General features: G+C 44.4%; 1 pseudogene; it reads left to right on the top strand.

Annotated features, from left to right (window-relative positions):
* Positions 1-18,374, top strand: part of LOC103790890 (adenosine deaminase 2-like) — a 72,115-nt pseudogene that overhangs the window by 52,032 nt on the left and 1,709 nt on the right.

Below are 18,374 nucleotides of genomic sequence, written 5' to 3'. Positions count from 1 at the left end.
GGTGGGCAGCGAAGGAATCCAGCATGGTGGCTCCTCTGCTCAGCCTACCCACAAGCCTGGGCTCTGGAGGGCACTGACTCACTAGGAGCCTCCTCCTGTGCCTCCTCCTGAGTGTCCTCCCCTTCCATGGGGCCTGGGACCTGGAGGAGCTGAGCTTTGGCCTGTGTGTCCATCCTCCTAGGAGGAAGCTTGCAATATGGGCCCAGGTTCTGTTCAGTGGCTCCCTGGTGCCAGCTGCCCCTTTCCAGGGCCAGTGGCAGGAGGGTGTGAGGGCTGAACTGAGTTTATCAGTGCCCCCAGGTTCACCTAGGCTCCAGGGAGAGGCCACGGGTGGGAAAGGCGAGGAAGCCTTTGTCCCCACAAAGCCAAGGATTACAGCTGGAGATTCAGTGGCAGGGCAGAGACCTGGAGCCTGTCGTGGGCTTGTGCCAGACACTGTGTTTTGCAGTTTTTGTTATGCTGCCTGCCTTGCCCCGGTAGGGTTTCTGCGGTGCTCAGGGCTGGCTGATGTAATCAGCAAGAGGCCAGATGATTACCAAGTGAAGCCAACTCAACAGGGACTTGGGTGACCTGTGGCCCTTTGCAGGTGTCCAGTGAACAGAGAGCTGTTTCTGAACAGCATCCACATCCATGCCCCCTCACAGAGATGCAGGGAGAGTTGAGAGCAAGGCCACTTGGCCTCCTCTGAATGCAGACAAAGAAGACCGTTTCCATGGGTCCTCTGACCCCACCTACTTTTCAGAGACTAAGGGTGCCCCCAGAGACAGCAAGTGTTTTTGAAGAATGGATTTAGGATCTCAGTGGCCTGGTCAGAGTGGGGTCAGGAAAGCAAGGGTGCCTCAGGTTTGGAAAGTGGCTGCTGTGCACTCAGGGCCCCCCAGCCCTGCACAGAGGGCATGCTCGGGGGTGTGTAGCTCTCTGTCCATGCTGGGCACTGTCTTCTGGCTTCTCCATCTCTCTCATAGATCCAAAGATGTGACTCATCGCAGAATCCATCTGAACAGCCATGGGGCTCTGAACCAAGTTCCCCACAGTGGTGGCAGGGTACGACCTGGTAACCCATGCTGTGAACACAAGGGCTGCCTGTTAAGGGTGCATGTGGGGATGCCTGTTTGGGTGGAGTGGCAACTCCCTAAGATGGGAGACTGATGTGCCTGTGGTACCCCTAAAATCCCAGGGAGAGGCTTAGCCTGCTGGCCCAGCAGGGCTGCTCAGAGCTCAGCACTGATCCTCTTCAGGGGCCTGCAGAGAATGGCAGTCACTGGAGAAGGGAGAGCAGCCAGCTGGCTAAAAGAAAAGTTCCAGAATAAGGATGGCATTCAGGGAGTTCTGATGACAGTAATGGGTTCATACTCCATGGCCCTTTTATCAATTCCACATTGCTCACCCAGGTGTGGCTCTGAATACCCTCACTATCCTCTGTTCCATGCAGGGAGGTGGGTGGGAGATAATATCTGAAAACAGAGTCCAGGATGGAACCAGCTCTTTGCAAATACTTAAGGTAGTGATATTTGTCCCCTCCCTCTTTTCTATTCCATTTTATTCCTCACCTATTCTTTTTTTGAGATGAAGTCTCACTGTCAGCCAGGCTGGAGTGCAGTGCTGCGATCTCCACTCACTGCAACCTCCACCTCCCAGGTTCAAGTGATTCTCCTGCCTCAGCCTCCTAATTTTTGTATTTTCGGTAGACAGCGTTTCACCGTGTTGATCAGGCTGGTCTCGAACTCCTGACCTCATGATCCACTCACCTCAGCCTTCCAAAGTGTTGGGATTATAGGTGTGAACCACCGTTCCCAGCCAAACCTGTTTTTGAAGCTGCGCACTCATAGGTGTTGTCATTGTCTCACACACCCCCACCAAATCAAAGCACATACAGGACAGATTTCTTAGGTGAAAGCTCATTAATCTCATTAAGAATCTAGACCCAGAGTGGTGGCACTGGCCAGATGCAGTGGCTCACACCTGTAATCCCAGCACTTTGGAAGGCTGAGGCAAGTGAATCACCTCAGATCAGGAGTTCAAGACCAGCCAGGCCAGCATGGCAAAACCCTATCTCTACTAAAAATACAAAAATTAGCCAGGCATGGTGGTCCACACCTGTAATACCAGCTACTTGGGAAGCTGAGGCAGAATCACTTGAACTCAGGAGGTGGAGGTTGCAGTGAGCCAAGATTGCACCACTGCACTCCAGCTGGGCCAAAGAGACTCCATCAAAAAAAATCTAGATTAGGTCAGGTCAGTGGCTCATGCCTGTAATCTCAGAACTTGGGGGGCAAGGTGGGAGGGTAGACAGAGTCTCACTCTGTTGCCCAGACTGGAGTGCAGTGGTGTGATCTCCGCTAACTGCAACCTCCACCACCCAGATTTAAGTGATTTTCCTGCCTCAGCCTCCTGAGTAGTGGGAATTGTAATTGCCCACCACTTGTAAGTGCCCACCACCATGGCTGACTCATTTTTGCATTTCTTTTTTTGAGACAGAGTTTTACTCTTGTTACTCAGGCTGGAGTGTGATAACACCATCTCAACTCACTACAACCTCCACCTCCTGGGTTCAAGTGATTCTCTGGCTTCAGCCTCCCAAGTAGCTGGGATTACAGTCATGCACCACCACACCCAGCTCATCTTTTTTTGTGCGTGTATTTTTAGTAGAGACAGAGTTTCTTTATGTTGGTCAGGCTGTTCTCGAACTCCCAACCTCAGGTGACCCACCTGCCTTGGGGTCCCAAAGTGCTGGGATTACAGGCATGAGCCACCATGCTGGGCCTTATGTTTGCATTTTTAGTAGAGACAGGATTTCTCTGTGTTGACCAGGCCTTGGCCTTCTAATGTGCTGGGATTACAGGTGTGAGCCACCACACCCAGCCCTTTTAATTCTAAAGCACTCAGCTACAGAGCCTCATGGTTGTGTGTAGCTTACTTTGAAAAGCACAATTTTGGTGTGGTTGTCCTTGTTATAGGCAAGAAACTGAGTCTCAGGGAAACTGACACATGCAGACATACAAGAGGTGGGTGGCAGTGGTGGCTGGAGTCCTCTGATTCCTGGGACCAGGCTTGCATTCTCCTTTTCTGTCTTACACTCTCTGGGTCTCTTTTCTTTTCTTTGAGACAATCTTGCTCTGTCGCCAGGTGCCAGGCTGGAGTGCAGTGGCATGATCTCAGCTTACTGCAACCTCTGCCTCCCAGTTTGAGCAATTCTCCTGCCTCAGCCTCCTGAGCTGGGACTACAGGTGTGCAGCACCACGCCCAGCTAATTTTTGTATTTTTAGTAAAGATGGGATTTCACCATGTTGGCAAGGATGGTCTGAATCGCTTGACCTCACCATCCACCCGCCTCAGCCTCCCAAAGTGCTGGGATTATAGGTGTGAGCCACCGTGCCATGCTGCTCCTTGCCATTCTTTGGAGGTTGCATGACAAAGGTCCCAGCTGTGGCAGCAGGGTACAAGGGAGGGTGTTCAAGGGCTACAAAGGGTGCCATCAGCAAGTGAGGCATGTGCCCCGCAGATGCCTCCTGTCCCTCTCTGTTTTGCAGGTGGGGCATGAGGACACTGGCCACTCCTTGCACTACTACAACAAAGCGCTGATGATTCCCACCAAGGATGGTATTAAGCTGCCTTACTTCTGCCATGGCGGAAAGACAGGTGAGCCAACGGGAATCAGCAGAGGTGGGTAGTGGGAGAGCTTCTAGTCACAACTCCAGCCTGCTGCCAGGAAACAGGACAGCAGCGACCACACCTCAGGGTTAGGGCCTGCAGATGCTTCCAGTGCCCTCTCCTTTGTTTTCTCTCATTTAATTATGACAACAGCCCTGTGGAGAAAAAATAACAAGGATAATAGAATCAGCAACATTACATGTATTATTTTTAATTTATTTCTAATTTGTACTCCAGTCCTGCTTGTGTTCTAATCTCCATTTGATAGATGAAGAGCCCAGCACTCCAAGTGTGGTGTTAGTGGTCCAGGGTTAAAGAGCTGGTATGCAGTGGAGTCTGATTTTGAATCCTTCTTTTTTTAATTTTCTTTTATTTTTCATGGTGGTTGTATAATCCTGCAAACTCACATCATTCTACTTTGGCTATTAAATTTTGTTTCAGGCTGGGCACAGAAGCAGTGGCTCATGCCTGTAATCCTAGCACTTTGAAGGCTGATGTGGGTGGATCTCTTAAATCTAGGAGTTTGAGTCCTGCCAGGGCAACATGATAAAACATTCTCTCTAAAAAAAAAATACAAAACATAGTGAGGCACGACAGCACACACATGTAGTACCAGCTACTCAGATGCTGAAGTAGGAGGGTCAACTGAGGCCAGAATCACTGGACTCCAGCCTGGTGACAGAGCTAGACCCTGTCTCAAAAGAAATTCATTTTAGTCGGGTACAGTAGCTCACATCTGTAACCCTAGCACTTAGGAAGGCAGAGGCAGGAGGATCACTTGAGCCCAGGAGTTTGAGACCAGTCTGGGCAACATAGCAAGATCCCATTCTACACAAATATGAACAATTTTTTGGGCTGCAGGCTAGGGCCCTTGCAGGTGTAAGAAGCTACCGTGTTTGGTTAGGTTTAGAAAAGGCATGAGAAGGGTCGTGCCTATGCGACTGCCCATGTTAGCAATCCCCACCCCCACCAACGCCTCATCGGCAGTCTTGGTACCCCTTTCTGCGCCTTCCTGGAGGGTGGAATTGCATCCGATTGACCTTCAGTTCCCGAGAGGCCGGTCACATTTAAAAACTTGTGACTCCCATAGCTTTCACGGGTCATAGGAGCCCGAGGAAGCCAACTACATTTGTGCCACTGCAAAGGCGAAAGCCTGAGATACTGGGAGGGGTGGCACAAGAGAGACGTGTCCGCTACTACTCAGAGAGGAACCCTTATTCAGCCTTTATGCGTCCTCGTGCATTCAGGGCCCCAGAAGTCCAGAGAAAGCCCTGCGGGGTCTTCTGACCTGGGAATTTACATATGTAGATTCGGCAGCTCTGGAAGATGGTGCGGTAGGGCAACTCCGTTGCCAAGGCAATCCGCCATAACAGAGAGACTCCGCCAATACCGAGGCAACCATATAAACAGGAATTACATTCGGCAGCAAGGCAGAGCCCATGGCAACAGGGTGGAGCCCACAACAACAGGGAAGAGCCCATGGCAAAAGTATGGAGCCCACCACAGTAGGGCAGAGCCCACAGAAACAGGGTGGAGCTCATGACAGCAGGTCGGAGCCCCCGGAAGCAGGGTGGAGCCCACAGCAGCAGGGCAGAACCCATGGCAACAGGGAGGATTCCATGGTAGGAGGGTGGAGTATCGGCAAGCAAATAGTGACTAGACTGCCTTCTAGCTGGGCAGGACAGTGCAACGGATACTCATAAAGAAAGCCCTAACTTCCTGATTCAGAGCATCTAAGGGAAAAAGGGAGTTTTATGAGTTCTGCAGCAGCAGACTTAAATGTACCTGCCTAACAGCCCTGAATGAACAATGGAGCTCACAGCTCAGCACTTGAGCTTCCTATAAAGTACAGATTATCTCCTCAAGCAGCTCCCTGACCCATGCATAAACAAAGAGTCACCTCAAAAAAAAAACTGATCAGACTGACACTTGGTGGGCATCATTATGGGACAAAGATAGCAGAAAAAGAAATTGGTAGCATCCCTCACTGTTCCGCAGCTGCTACAAGTGTACCCCAGACAAGCAGAGCCTGGAGTGGACTTCAGCAGTGATACAGCACAGGGGCTAGACTGTTAGAAGGAAAACTAAGTAACAGAAATACTTCATCATCAACAATTTGGGCGTCCACTCAGAGACCCAATTGAAAAGTCAGCAACTACACAGACAACAGGTGGATAAACCCACAAAGATGGGAAGAAACCGGGGCAAAAAGGAGGAAAACACCCAAAACCATAACACCTCGCCTCCTACAAAGAACCAAAACTCCTCGCCAGCAAAGGAACAAAGCTGAATGGAGAATGAGTGTGATGAAATGACGGAATCAGACTTCAAAAGGCAGGTAATGAGAAATTTCTGTGAGGTAAAAGAACATGTTCTAAATTAATGCAAAGAAGCTAAGAACCTTGAAAAAAGGTTTGAAAAAAGATTCGAGAAAATTATAACAAGAATGGGCAATGTAGAGAGGAATATGAATGAATTGAAGAAGCTGAAAAACACAGAACGAGAACTTTGCAAGCATGCACAAGTTTCAACAGCCAAATTGAACAAGCAGAAGAAAGAATATCAGAAGTCGAAGATCAACTCAGTGAAATAAAACGAGAAACCAAGATGAGAGAAAAAAGTGCAAAAAGGCATGAACAAAGTCTCCAAGAAATGTGGGAATATGGGAAGAGACCTAACCTACGTTTGATAGGTGTACCTGACTGTGACGAAGAGAATGAATCCAAGTTGGAAAATTCTCTACAGGATATTATCCAGGAAAATTTCTTCAACATAGAAAGGCAGGCCAATATTCAAGTCCAGGAAATACAGAGAACACCACAAAGATATTCTGCAAGAAGAGCAACCCCAAGGCACATAATCGTCAGATACACCAGGGTTGAAATAAAGGAAAAAATACTAAGGGCAGCCAGAGAGAAAGGTTGGGTCACCCACAAGGAAAAGCTCGTCAGACTCACATCAGATCTCTCGGCAGAAACTATACAAGCCAGAGAAGAGTGGGGGCTTCAACATCCTTAAGGAGAAGAACTTTCAACCCAGAATTTTATATCAAGCCAAATTGAGTTTCATAAGTGAAGAAAAATAAAATTCGTTGCAAACAAGCAAATATTCAGAGATTTTGTCACCACCAGGCCTGCTTTACTAGAGCCCCTGAAAGAGGCAGTACACATAGACAAGAACAACCAGTACCAACCATTTCGAAAACATATGAAATACTGAAGAATATCAACAAAATGAAGAATCTCCCTTAACCAACATGGAAAACAGCCAGCTAGCATCAAAATGGCAGTAGCAAATTCACACATAACAATATTAACCCTAAATGTAAATGGACTAAACGCACCAATCAAAAGACACAGACTGGCAAATTGGATAAAAATCCAATAACCATCGGTGTGCTGTATCGGTGTGCTGAGGAAATTTATCTCAAATGCAAGGATACACAACGGCTCAAAATAAATAGATAGAGGAAGATTTACCAAGCAAATGGAGAGCAATAAAAAGCAGGAGCTGCAATTCTCATCTCTGATAAAATGGACTTTAAAGCAACAAAGATCAAAAGAGACAAACAAGGTCATTACATAATGGTAATAGGATCAATACAACAAGAAAAGCTAACGATCCTAAATATATATGGACCCAATACAGGAGCACCTAGATATATAAGGCAAGTTCTTAACGACTTACAAAGAGACTTAGACTCCCACACAATAATAGTGGGAGATTTTAACACTCCATTGTCGATATTAGACAGATCAACCAGACAGAAAATTAAAAAGAATATCCAGGGCTTGAACTCATACCTGGAGCAAGCAAACCTGATAGATATTTACAGAACTCTCCACCCCAAATCCAGAGAATATACATTCTTCTCAGCACCACATCACACCTACTTTAAAATTGACCACATAATTGGAAGTAAAGCACTCCTCAGCAAATGCAAAACAACTGAAATCATAACAAACAATCTCTCAGACCATAGTGCAATCAAGTTAGAACTCAGAATTCAGAAACTAACTCAGAACCGCACAGCTTCATGGAAACTGAACAACTGGCTCTTGAATGTTGACTGAATAAAGAATGAAATGAAGGCAGAAATGAAGAAGCTCTTGGAAACCAAAAAGAACAAAGAGATAACATACCAGAATCGCTGGGACACATTTAAAGCAGTCTCCAGAGGAAAATATATAGCAATATGTGCCCACATGAGAAGAGTGGAGAGATCCAAAATTGACATCCTATCATCAAAATTGAAAGAGCTCGAGGAGTAAGATCAAATAAACTCAAAACCTAGCAGAAGACAAGAAAAAACTAAGAACAGAGCAGAACTGAAAAAGATAGAGACTGAAAATCCCTTCAAAAAATTAATAAAAATGAGAGCTGGTTGTTTGAAAAAATCAAGAAAATAGACCACTAGCAAGAATGATAAAAAAGAAAAGAGAGAAAAACCAAATGGATGCAATAACAAACTATAAAGGGGAAATCACCACAGATGCCACAGAAATTCAAACCTCATCAGAGTATATTACAAACAACTCTATGCACATAAACTAGTAAACCTGGAAGAAATAGATAAATTGCTAAACACCTGGGTCCTTCCAAGCCTAAACTAAGAGGAAGACAAAACTATGAATAGACCAATAACAAGGTCTGAAGTCGAGGCAGCAATTAAGAGCCTACCTCACAAAAAAAGCCCAGGTCCAGATGGGTTCACAGCCGAATTCTACCAGACACACAAGGAGGAGCTGGTACCATTCCTTCTAAAACTATTTCAAACAATCCAAAAAGAGGGAATCCTTCCCAAATCATTTTATGAGACCAACATCATCCTGATACCAAAACCCGGCACAGACCCAACGAGAAAAGAAAACTTCAGGCCAATATCCATGATGAACATAGATGCAAAAATCTTCAATAAAATATTGGCAAGCCGATTGCAACAGCAAATCAAAAAACTTATTCATCATGATCAAGTAGGATTCATCCCAGGGATGCCAGGCTGGTTCAACATACGCAAGTCTATCAACGTAATTCACCACATAAACAGAACCAAAAACAAAAACCACATGATTATCTCAATTGACGCAGAGAAGGCATTTGAAAAAATTCAACAGCCCTTTATGCTAAAAACCCTCAATAAACTCGGTATCGATGGAACGTATCTCAAAGTAATAAAGGCTATTTATGACAAACCAACAGCCAATATCATACTGAATGGGCAAAAACTGGAAGCATTCCCTTTGAAATCTGGCACTAGACAAGGATGCCCTCTCTCACCACTCCTATTCAATATAGTACTGGAAGTTCTAGCCAGAGCAATCAGGCAAGAAAAAGAAATAAAGGGTATTCAAATAGGAAAGGTGGAAGCCAAATTGTCTCTATTTGCAGACGACATGATAGTATACCTAGAAGACCCCATCGCCTCATCCCAAAAACTCCTGAAACTGATAAGCAACTTCAGCAAAGTCTCAGGATATAAAATCAATGTACAAAAATCACAAGCATTCGTCTACACCAATAACAGACTTAAAGAAAGCCAAATCAAGAGCGAACTGCCATTCGCAATTGCTACAAAAAAAAATAAAATACCTTGGAATACAACTCACAAGGAACGTAAGAGACCTCTTCAAGAAGAACTACAAACCACTGCTCAACGAAATCAGAGAGGACACAAACAGATGAAGAAACATTCCATGTTCATGGTTAGGAAGAATTACTATCTTGAAGATGGCTATACTGCCAAAAGTAATTTACAGAATCAACGCTATCCCCATCAAGCTACCATTGACTTTCTTCACAGAACTGGAAAAAACCACCAGGAACTTCATATGGAACCAAAAGAGAGCCCGCATAGCCAAGTCAATTCTAAGCAAAAAGAACACGGCGGGGGGCATCACACTACCGGATTTCAAACTATACTACAAGGCTACAGTAATCAAAACAGCATGGTACTGGTACCAAAACAGAGATATAGACCAATGGAACAAAACAGAGGCACCGGAGGCAACACAACATACATACAGCTATACAATCTTTGATAAACCTGACAAAAACAAGCAATGGGGAAAGGATTCCATGTTTAACAAATGGTGGGAAAACTGGCTAGCCATGTGCATAAAGCAAAACTGGACCCCTTCCTGAGACCTTACACTGAAATTAACTCCAGATGGATTAAAGACTTTAACACAAGACCTGGCACCATAAAAACCCTAGAAGGAAATCTAGGCAAAATCATCCAGGACATAGGAGTAGGCAAGGCCTTCATGAACAAAACACCAAAAGCATTGGCAACAAAAGCCAAAATAGACAAATGGGACCTAATGAAACTCCACAGCTTCTGCACAGCAAAAGAAACAGTCACTAGAGTGAATCGGCAACCAACAGAATGGGAAAAAATTTTCGCAGTCTACCCATCTGACAAAGGGCTGATATCCAGAATTTACAAAGAACTCAAACAGATTTATAGAAAAAAAACAAACAAGCCCATTCAAAAGTGGGCAAAGGATATGAACAGATACTTTACGAAAGAAGACATATATGAGGCCAACAATCATATGAAAAAATGCTCATCGCCACTGGTCATCAGAGAGATGCAAATCAAAACCACATTGAGATACCATCTCACGCCAGTTAGAATGGCGATCATTAAAAAATCTGGAGACAACAGATGCTGGAGAGGATGTGGAGAAAAAGGAACACTTCTACACTGTTGGTGGGAGTGTAAATTAGTTCAACCATTGTGGAAGACAGTGTGGCGATTCCTCAAGGCCTTAGAAATAGAAATTCCTTTTGACCCAGCAATCCCATTACTGGGTATATATCCAAAAGACTATAAATCGTTCTACTATAAGGACACATGTACACGAATGTTCATTGCAGCACTGTTTACAATAGCAAAGACCTGGAATCAACCCAAATGCCCATTGATAATAGACTGGATTGGAAAAATGTGGCACATATACACCATGGAATATTATGCAGCAATCAGAAATGATGAGTTCATGTCGTTTGTAGGGACATGGATGAATCTGGAAAACATCATCCTCAGCAAACTGACACAAGAACAGAAAATGAAACACCGCATATCCTCACTCATAGGCGGGTGATGAAAAATGAGAACACATGGACACAGAAATGGGAGTACTAAACACTGGGGTCTACTGGGGGGAAATGGGGAGGGCCAGTGGGAGAGGGAGGTGGGGAGGAATAGCCTGGGGAGAAATGCCAAATGTGGGTGAAGGGGAGAAGAAAAGCAAAGCACACTGCCATGTGTGTACCTACGCAACTGTCTTGCATGCTCTGCTCATGTACCCCAAAACCTAAAATCCAATAAAAAATTTAAAAAAAAAAATTAAAAAAAAAAAAAAGAGCCTACCACACAAAAAAAGCCCAGGTCCAGACGGGTTCACAGCCGAATTCTACCAGACACACAAAGAGGAGCTGGTACCATTCCTTCTGAAACTATTCCAAATAATACAAAAAGAGGGAATCCTTCCCAAATTATTCTATGAGACCAATATCATCCTGATACCAAAACCCGGCAGAGACCCAACAAGAAAAGAAAACTTCAGGCCAATACCCATGATGAACATAGATGCAAAAATCTTCAATAAAATATTGGCCAGCTGATTGCAACAGCAAATCAGGAAACTTATCCATCATGATCAGGTAGGATTCATCCTGGGGATGCAAGGCTGGTTCAACATACGCAAGTCTATCAACGTAATTCACCACATAAACAGAATCATAAACAAAAACCACATGATTATCTCAATTGATGCAGAGAAGGCATTTGAAAAAATTCAACAGCCCTTTATGCTAAAAACCCTCAATAAACTCGGTATTGATGGAACATATATCAAAGTAATAAAAGCTATTTATGACAAACCAACAGCCAATATCATACTGAATGGGCAAAAACTGGAAGCATTCCCTTTGAAATCTGGCACTAGACAAGGATGCCCTCTCTCACCACTCCTATTCAATATAGTACTGGAAGTTCTAGCCAGAGCAATCAGGCAAGAAAAAGAAATAAAGGGTATTCAAATAGGAAAGGTGGAAGCCAAATTGTCTCTATTTGCAGACGACATGATAGCATACCTAGAAGACCCCATCGCCTCAGCCCAAAAACTCCTGAAACTGATAAGCAACATCAGCAAAGTCTCAGGATATAAAATCAATGTGCAAAATTCACAAGCCTTCCTCTACACCAATAACAGACTTAAAGAAAGCCAAATCAAGAACGAACTGCCATTCACAATTGCTACAAAAAGAATAAAATACCTAGGAATACAACTCACAAGGAAAGTAAGGGACCTCTTCAAGGAAAACTACAAACCACTGCTCAACGAAGTCAGAGAGGACACAAACAGATGGAGAAACATTCCATGTTCATGGTTGGGAAGAATTAATATCGTGAAAATGGCTATACTGCCCAAAGTAATTTACAGAATCAATGCTATACCCATCAAGCTACCATCGACTTTCTTCACAGAACTGGAGAAAACCACCACGAACTTCATATGGAACCAAAAGAGAGCCCGCATAGCCAAGTCAATTCTAAGCAAAAAGAACACAGCGGGGGGCAACACACTACCGGATTTCAAACTATACTACAAGGCTACAGTAATCAAAACAGCATGGTACTGGTACCAAAACAGAGATATAGACCAATGGAACAAAACAGAGGCAACAGAGGCAACACAACATATCTACAACCACACAATCTTTGATAAACCTGTCAAAAACAAGCAATGGGGAAAGAATTTCCTGTTCAACAAATGGTGTTGGGAAAACTGGCTAGCCATGTGCAGAAAGCAGAAACTGGACCCCTTCCTGACACCTTACACCAAAATTAACTCCAGATGGATTAAAGACTTAAACATAAGACCCGGCACAATAAAAACCCTAGAAGGAAATCTAGGCAAAACTATCCAGGACATAGGAGTAGGCAAGGACTTCATGAACAAAACACCAAAACCATTGGCAACAAAAGCCAAAATAGACAAATGGGACCTAATTAAACTCCACAGTTTCTGCACGGCAAAAGAAACAGTCACTAGAGTGAATCAGCAACCAACAGAATGGGAAAAAATTTTTGCAGTTTACCCATCTGACAAAGGGCTAATATCCAGAATTTACAAAGAACTCAAACAGATTTACAGGAAAAAAACAAACAAGCCCATTCAAAAGTGGGCAAAGGATATGAACAGACACTTTACGAAAGAAGACATATATGAGGCCAACAATCATATGAAAAAATGCTCATCGTCACTGGTCATCAGAGAGATGCAAATCAAAACCACATTGAGATACCATCTCATGCCTGTTAGAATGGCGATCATTAAAAAATCTGGAGACAACAGATGCTGGAGAGGATGTGGAGTAAAAGGAACACTTTTACACTGTTGGTGGGAGTGTAAATTAGTTCAACCACTGTGGAAGACAGTGTGGCGATTCCTCAAGGCCTTAGAAATAGAAATTCCATTTGACCCAGCAATCCCATTACTGGGTATATATCCAAAAGGCTATAAGTCCTTCTACTATAAGGACACATGTACACGAATGTTTATTGCAGCACTGTTTACAATAGCAAAGACTTGGAATCAATCCAAATGCCCATTGATGATAGACTGGATTGGAAAAATGTGGCACATATACACCATGGAATATTATGCAGCAATCAGAAATGATGAGTTTGTGTCATTTGTAGGGACATGGATGGATCTGGAGAACATCATCCTCAGCAAACTGACACAAGAACAGAAAACGAAACACCGCATATTCTCACTCATAGGTGGGTGATGAAAAATGAGAATGCATGGACACAGAGAGAAGAGTACTAAACACTGGGGTCTACTGGGGGGAAATGGGGAGGGCCAGTGGGAGGGGAGTTTGGGAGGGATAGCCTGGGGAGAAATGCCAAATGTGGGTGAAGGGGAGAAAGAAAGCAAAACACACTGCCATGTGTGTACCTATGCAACTGTCTTGCATGTTCTGCACATGTACCCCCAAACCTAAAATGCAATTAAAAAGAAAAAAAGAAATAGAAAGTCCATTTGACCCAGCAATTCCATTACTGTGTATATATCCAAAGGATTACAAATCGTTCTACTATAAGGACACATGCATACGAATGTTTATTGCAGCACTGTTTGCAATAGCAAAGACCTGGAACCAACCCAAATGCCCATCCATGATAGACTGGACTGGGAAAATGTGACACATATATACCATGGAATATTATGCAGCAATCAAAAATGATGAGTTCATGTCCTTTGTAGAAACGTGGATGAATCTGGAAACATCATTCTCAGCAAACTGACCGAAGAACAGAAAATGAAATACCACATATTCTCGCTCATATGTGGGTGATTAACAATGAGACCACAAGGACACCAGGAAGGGAGCACTACACACTAGGGTCTATTGCAGGGAATAGGGGAGAGACAGCGCGGGTTGGGAGCTGGTGAGGGATAGCCTGGGGAGAAGTACCAAATGTGGGTGAAGGGGAGGAAGGCAGCAAAACACACTGCCATGTGTGTACCTATGCAACTATCTTGCAAGTTCTGCACATGATCCCTAAAACCTAAAATGCAATTTTTAAAAAAATTGCATATGTATATAAAATAACAAATAATGTTGTTATAACCCAGATTTTCAGTTAAAGATAAAAGAGATACACGTGTTAAATCAATGAAGTTAGGTATAAATTTTGTAACCTGACTGAGTCACATACTTGAACAAAAAATTCTGTAATCTGAAATTTAAAAAAAAAAAGAAAAGAAAAATTTTTGAGACGGAGTCTCACTCTTCACCCAGGCTGCAGGGCAGTGGTGAGATCTTAGCTCACTTCAACCTTGCCTCCTCGATTCAAGTGATTCTCCTGCCTCAGCTGCTGGAGTAGCTGGGATTACTGGCATGTACCACCATGTCTGACTAATTTTTATGTTTTTAGTATAGATGGAGTTTCACTGTATTGGTCAGACTGCTCTTGATCTCCTGACCTCAATTAATTCACCCACCTCTGTCTCCCAAAGAGTTGGGATTACAGGCTTGAGCCACAGAAAGAAAACGTTTTCAGACTGAATCTTACTCTGTAGCCAAGGCTGGAATTCAGTGGTGCGATTTCAGCTCATTGTAAATGTTGCCTCCAGGTTCAAGTGATTCTCATGCTTCAACATCTTTAGTAGCTGGGATTGCAGGGTCCTGATACCCACCTGGCTAATTTTTTGAATTTTTCGTAGAGGCAGGGTTTCACTTTGTTGGCCAGGCTGGTCTTGAACTTCCAACTTCAAATGATCTGCCCACCTAGATCTCCCAAAGCGCTGAAATTACAGGTGTGAGCCACCACACCTGGCCACATGTGATATTTTGATGCATATATATAATATATATAAATTGGAACCCTGTCTTTTTTTTATTGCATTTTAGGTTTTGGGGTACATGTGCAGAGCATGCAATACAGTTGCATAGGTACACACATTGCAGTGTGTTTTGTTTGCTTTCTCCCCTTCACCCACATTTGGTATTTCTCCCCTGGCAATCCCTCCCCACCTCCCCCTCCCACTGGCCCTCCCCTTTCCCCCCTATAGACCCCTGGAATCAACCCAAATGCCCATCGATGATAGACTGGATTGGGAAAATGTGGCACATATACACCATGGAATATTATGCAGCAATCAGAAATGATGAGTTTGTGTCGTTTGTAGGGACATGGATGAATCTGGAGAATATCATTCTCAGCAAACTGACACAAGAACAGAAAATGAAATACCGCATATTCTTACTCAAAGGCGGGTGATGAAAAATGAGAACACATGGACACAGAGAGGGGAGTACTAAACACTGGAACCCTGTCTTAAGCTCTCCATCTTCCGAGTGAATTGTGCTTGAGAGGTTAACTGATCGGCCCAAAGCCACAGAGCTGGAAATAGGCAGAAGGGGGAGGAGAACCAGGACTTCTCCTTGTCTTAGGATGTTTTGTCCCTCATTATTGCAGGAAAGGAAACCCTGCCCTGCCCCATGCAGGCCCTGGCTGGTGTTCCTCCTGAACTACCATTAGTCCAGTCCCATCTTTCTTCCCCAGAACTCCTTCCCGGGCTTTTTCAGTCATCTTAGCCCTTCCATATTCCAGTCCATAAAATGTGTAAACCTAACAAGCAAGATCATGGCTGCAATTTCGGATCCAAAGGAAGATTTCGGAGGGGAGGCTGTGTTGTTGGTTTTTTGGTTTTTTGTGTTTTTTTTTTTTTTTTGAGACAGAGTTTTGGTCTTGTTACCCAGGCTGGAGTGCAATGGCATGATCTCGGCTCACAGCAACCTCCACCTCCTGGATTCAGGCAATTCTCCTGCCTCAGCCTCCTGAGTAGCTGGGATTACAGGCACGTGCCACCATGCCCAGCTAATTTCTTGTATTCTTAGTAGAGATGGGGTTTCACCATGTTGACCAGGATGGTCTCGATCTCTTGACCTCGTGATCTACCCACCTCGGCCTCCCAAAGTGCTGAGATTGCAGGCTTGAGCCACCGCACCCGGCCTGTTTTTTTTTTTTTTTAATAGAGACAGGGTTTTACCATGTTGGCCAGGCTGGTCTTGAACTCCTGACCTCAGGTGACCCACCCGCCTCAGCCTCCCAAAGTGCTAAGATTGTAGGTGTGAGCTACTGTGACTGTCCTTCAGGGGAGGCTGTTTACATGGATGCTGGGACAAGGAGAGCAGCTCTCTGCAGCATTCCACCTGTCACCCTCAGAATAGGAAGGCAGGGTGGAGAGAGTGGTGGGCAGCTTCGTCTCCTACCCAGACGCAGGCTCTGCTTTATCATACCATCTCTAGAGGAAGAGACTCTACAGTAATCTTTTTCCTGACCTTTCCAGTCAATTTAGATCCAATTTAGATCAAAGTCTGCTCTAGGAGAGCAGAAGAATTGTTTGAAGGGGAGGGGGTTGTTAACCTTGAAGAATTTGTGGTCTAGTTGGGAAAAATTATATGTGTGTGAAATAATTCTGACAGTTCAAAATGTTGCAATACAGGACCTAGCAAGTTTCAAGTTGTATGATCCTTGGAGATAACTTTGTCAGGACTTGAGTATTTAATACCTCAAAGCCATGTCCTTATTTTTAAAAAGAAGAAGAAATCTTTAAAAACCAGTGAAAATTCAGAAAAATATATGTGCTAGGTAGCGATGGAAATTCTTGAGTTTTATTTCTACCAGAAGAGTGGAATGTTCATATACATATTTTGAGACAGGGTCTCACTCCAACACCCAGGCCAGAGAGCAGTGGCATGACCATGGCTCACAACAGCCTCCATTTACCTTCTGGGTTCAAGTGATCCTAAACCTCAGCCTCCCAAGTAGATGGGACTGCAGGCACACACCATCATGCAATTTTTGGCTAATTTCTGTACTTCTTTTTTTTTTTCTTGAGATGGAGTCTCACTCTGTCATCCAGATTGGAGTGTAGTGGCATGATCTCTGCTCACTGCCACCTCTGCCTCCTGGGTTCAAGCATTTCTCCTGCCTCAGCTTCCTGAGTATCTGGGACTACAGGCATGTGCCACCATGCCTGGCTAATGTTTTGTATTTTTAGTAGAGATGGGGTTTCACTATATTGGCCAGACTGGTCTCGAACTCCTGACCTCATGATCTGCCCACCTTGGCCTCCCAAAGTGCTGGGATTACAGGCCACCTGCACCTGGCCATAAGTTTTGTAGAGACAGGGTTTCTCTATGTTGCCCAGGCTGGTCTTGAACTCTTGGGCTCAAGCAATCCTCCTGCCTCAGCCTCCCAAAATGCTGCCATTACAGGTGTGAGCCACTATACCTAGACAAATTTTCATATTTTATGTGTGAATCCATTAGAATGCTTATGGCTGCAAGAATGCATCCCACAGATTTTACAATAAGGACATTTGTTATCTTACATAAGAAGCAATCTCTGGGCAGGGTGCGGTGGCTCACACCTGTAATCCCAGCACTTTGGGAGGCCGAGGCAGGTGGATCACGAAGTCAGGAGTTCAAGACCAGCATGGCCAACAGGTGAAACCCTGTCTCTACTGAAAATACAAAAATTACCTGGGTATGGTGGCATGTGCCTGTAATCCCAGCTACTACGGAGGCTGAGGCAAGAGAATTGCTTGAACTGAAGCCTGAAAGGCTGAGGTTGCAGTGAGCCAAGATTGTGTGACTGCACTCCAGCCTGGGCTGAGTGAGACTCTGTCTCAGAAAAAAAAAAAAAAGAAGAAGGAATCTCTGCTATGCCCATTTTGTGGGTGATTCTGCCCCACTTGGTTGTCGGATGGTGAATCACATTCAGGGTGACCATATCTAGTGAAAAAAATAGAAGACAGCCCCACAGTGCATCTCCTTTTATCAGGGAGGAATCCCCTAAAGCTCCCCAACAAGTAACCTCCCAGGCCAGTGTTAAGGCTAGTTTAGCTGTAAGGGAGTCTGGAGAAGCCACATCTGACCTTTCACCCTCTACTGAGGGCCTTAGCTGCAAGAAAGGCACAATGGGGACAGCAGGGGAGGAGGCCACAAGAATGTTTACAGTCGTCACATACAGGTACTTATACTGATGTTGTAAACAAGAGAACCTTGTAACACCTTATTGTAAAGATTATAAATATAAGAGTCCCAAAGCCAGGTGCAGTGGCTCACATCTGTAATCCCAGCACCTTAGGAGGCTGAGATGCGTGGACCATCTGAGGTCAGGAGTTTGAGAC

This window comes from Callithrix jacchus, chromosome 6 (genome assembly GCF_049354715.1).
Source record: "Callithrix jacchus isolate 240 chromosome 6, calJac240_pri, whole genome shotgun sequence".
Lineage (NCBI taxonomy): Eukaryota > Metazoa > Chordata > Mammalia > Primates > Cebidae > Callithrix > Callithrix jacchus.
The sequence above is the reverse complement of the archived record's forward strand: the minus strand, read 5'-3'. Positions and strand labels throughout refer to the sequence as shown.